The following is a 4,318-nucleotide window of genomic DNA, read 5'->3' as shown; positions in this document are numbered from 1 at the left end:
CGGTAATCCAAATTGCGGTGTAATATGACACTACGATTTACCAGCTGCGATACTCAAACCTTAATTCTAAAAGATTCATTTAAAGCAGGGTATTGTTTTCCCTTACTACCATAACGAAAGTAATGGTACTTCGTAAGGTGTTTACAATAGGCATGGTCCTGGTTGTTTAGTCATACGAATGGATTAGACTCATTTAGTCCATCCCATCATGGCTTCTAGTTTATACTAGTTATCTTCCTTTTGGTTTCTTTAGGTTCCATGAAAGGAATCTTTCTAATAGTCATTAGTTTTTTGTATAGTCAAACCCTTCGATCTTTTGTTTTTCTTTGGCCTTGATTGTCCTCCGATATCTTCTTCATCCAACTTCATTATCTTAGACTTACTTGAGTTCTCTTGGTTTCGAGTAATTATGAATTACCCACTCAAGTTAAGGTCTAACCCTTACTTCCTCGAGATATGAACCTTGGCTTCTGGTCTAACAATCTCCTGAGAGTACTTTTATATGGGTACTTCCCAACAACCTTATAAAAATAAGATTGGACTTCTTCTCAGTTCAGACCTTCTTCTTGGTCCATCATACTCCAAATATTATATCTTAATACTTCTCATTCAGCCTTCCTCTCCCCCTTGGAGTTTACTAATGATCTTCCAACTTCCTTTCTTCTAATCATTAAACTCCAAGGTTAGGTAGTTGGTTTAAGTCTGTTTTATATTTTGTACCTTTCTTAAGCCTCACGAAGAATTCTTTGCGGTGTATCCACACAGTTGTGGGTATCCATTATGAATCCTCCGACTAAATATTTACCAACCACGAGATACCAGCTGTGAAATACTAGCTGCGGAATTCCCCTTTCTTTTTTAGAGTAAAGAAATGTCCCAGCTGTGGGCTATCTGGTACCAGCTGCAAACTACCTAGTACCAGATGTGGCTTATTGGATACCAGTTGTGGCTATGTTATGGTTCTAGTCAATTATCTACCTACCAGCTGTGGCTACTTACATAGTTTTAGTTAAGATATACTTCACTTCACATGATTTCTCTTCATGATTATTCTATATCAGCTGCGGTCTTATTATACCAGCTACGACTTCACTTGTCTATTTTGCTTTTTCCAGGGTTTGTTTTGCAAGAGAACCACTTGTTGACACTATGAAAATAGTATTTTAAGTGACTTCACTTGCATTCCCTTCTTCCATAATGAATACAGCTCTACTTCTTCTGCTCCATATTCACTATTTTTCTCACTTTCATGGTACTTCCATATTGAAGTACTCCTTGATTAAGGATAAAAGTGAGTTTTGATTGGTCTTTCCTTTAGAGTATTGTGGTTGCTTCCCACAATTTGACTTCCTTCTTCTAGTGAACCTTCATCTTGTCTTCAAATCTTCAGAATTCGTCACTTCCTCACACGAATACCTTTACCCTCTAGACCTATAACATTAAGTAAGAGCTTGATATTGCAACATGCATTTGCATATCAAAGTCAAACTTCATGTATGGATCTAGTCAAACAATGAAAATCCAATAAAATCCAAGAAGATTCAGCTTTGTACTTATAATACACATCCTTATATGCCTGAATATAAAAGTTGGGTAAGACATCCCTAAACATCAGGCTCAGATGTGTAGTATATAACACCACATAAGATAGGTTTAGGTCGTGATACTTAGCACAAATACGTGAATTCCTACTAGTGGTCTCAATATTTATCTTAATTGCACATTTGCAATGAGACAAACTTGAAACAAAATGGCCTGGGATGGTTGGAGTTAACCTAGTTTTCTTTGGAAGTACTAACAAAATAGTATACCATATATATGTGATATTGAGGACTACTTCCTAAAATATAATTAGTTCTAACATGTCTACTCTAAACACATGATTGTTTAGAATATACCACCTATAACTCTAGGGTTTCTCTGTGTAATATGCTCTAAATAAGACTTCTTAATCTTAAGGACTATGGTTCTAACATACTTGGTACAGTTATTAGGATTTTAAGGCCTAAGCTTTCGAACTATTCCCTAAATCCTACTCCTTATCATCCTTTTGTTATCGTACTTATGATGTTCTACTCCATCATACCATGATTCTCAAGTGAATCATATATGATTACTAACTCTACCATGAAAAGTAGACTTATATGACCCCTATCACTCTTCCTTACCTCCTATGATTGACCTATCATAGGTATATACTACCACATATTACTTATCTCCCTTACTTACCATCAGTCATTTGACATTTTTAATGACTCTTACTTAACCATACCTGTATTGGTATACTTCTTCCAATAGGATATCTTCCTTATGGTTGTATCCTCTCTTTGGACTACCATGTGTTGTATACCAACTGTGGTCTACTACCACCAATTATCTTAAGCTTCAATGGTGTTCTAGTTACTTGGAATGAAGCAAGATAACTAACTAGCTTTACTTAAGAAATATAGATAAGAAAGATTGACTCAAGTGTGTCAGGATTATTCTCAAGTGAATACCCATCTCAAGTCAAAAGAATAGTTGGTTTAGCATAGTTGGCTTAACTAAGATACTTCCTATAGACACTACCAAACCTATAGGTCTCCTTTAAAGGGTTTTAATCCTAGGGTCAAAGCATTCGCTCTGATACCAGCTGTGATGACCCAGCGTACCACTGCATGGTGTAGTACACAAGTCGTTGACATAACACAAGTGAAACACCGTTCCACTCATATTACATCTCTCAGAGTGGTACAACAGAAACATATGCGAGTCCAAGGTATGTCTATAGAAGTACACACGAAATGTTTACATAAGATCAACACAACCTCCTACTTTACAGTGAGGTAAAACTTCAAATAAAGCTCCAAAAGAACGACTCGTAGTCTATCTTATTGCTAACTCAAGATTATGAACTACTTGGCTTGCTATAGAAATCTAGCTACTTAGGTGCTAGGATTAGGGAAAGGTTCCCTTCTATTACTAGTCTAGGTTTCCATAATAGTTGATGCAGAAGTGGACTCCATTGACTTCTTTGATTGGATTCTTCATCTTGTTGCAGTTGACTCCTTTGTCTTCGAGTTCCACGGTAGTTTCTCCTTCGGTGCCTTGCTCTAAGAAGGGGGTTCAAACGAGATAGAATGAGTACGAGCGTACTCAGCAAGTTCATATTAGGAAATATGTGTATCATGCACTAGCTACAGCCATCGACCAGAAAGTCATAGTGTCGTTGCCTAATCGACGGTACCTCCGAGGAGGGTTCCTCACGAGGGGGAGAAGAAGTAGGGGCCATAGGGCGGAGTGCACACGGGACGGTGGTACGCGAGTTACCCAGCTTCGGAACACCTGCACGATGACAGGGCCTACTGCTGCTTGTCTGGAATTATCTGGGCGCTTTCGCGTTGTTACAATGAGTTGTGGTTGTGAACGTGCCTCTAGGGCTCCCAGGATCCGGCTTATAAAGGCGCACGGATCTAGGGTTTACATGGAGAGTCCTAGCCGGATTACAGACAGCCTAGCTACGGTACAATATCTTGCCGTGCACGTCACGGATCCGCCTTCCATACACGTCGTACTGGATCCGGGTTCCTCATGGGCCTCCCTGGATCCGGGTCACTCCTAGGTCGGTGCGGATCCGGCCTGCTGATCCTGGGCTGGACTTCTTCCTACATGATCAACAGCAATCGGGCCGCCCGATGGGCCACATGCCTCATCACCATCTCTGTGGGCCACCCGGCTTGCCGGATCTAGGCACCGTCGATGGTACACCCATGAAGTATACCCACAACAAGAGCCCCCGAGTTCTCCGAGTTTCCCCTGCAATTTCCGCCTTGCTGGTCCATCATGATCTCCGGCAAACGTTGGTAACGCGGAGAAACTTGAAGAGCTCCAACCTTGCATTTTCTTCCTTTTCCAACTTATAGCCGGAAAATGCTCCCATCCCGCGGGACTTCATCCATCGACGTTCCAAAGAACATTTCCGGGTTACTCCCTGCTCGAATCAAAGCCAATCTTATCTTCACAGAGTTACCCGGAGTCTTAAAAGACTCAAACGGCTTCGGAAATCCTTCACCTTCAGGTTATGCTTAACAACGGAAACTCCGTATTTCCCGCGCACAACTTCCTCATTTCCCGCGCTAAATTTTCGCAGATGCAAATCTTCAGCCGGAATTTTCGGGAGTGCATGGTTAAGTTACCTCTACGTCGTTTTACCGCATTTGACCTAAACACGTGTCATCCATCCAACGGCGCGACCGTTCGGTTTCCACCGTTGGATCCGGATCCCGAATCTCCGAGCGCGGCCTATAAATACCCCGCGGCCCGGTAAAAATTCATTCTT

This window comes from Lolium perenne, chromosome 6 (assembly GCF_019359855.2).
Source record: "Lolium perenne isolate Kyuss_39 chromosome 6, Kyuss_2.0, whole genome shotgun sequence".
NCBI lineage: Eukaryota > Viridiplantae > Streptophyta > Magnoliopsida > Poales > Poaceae > Lolium > Lolium perenne.
Note: the sequence above shows the minus strand (reverse complement) of the source record.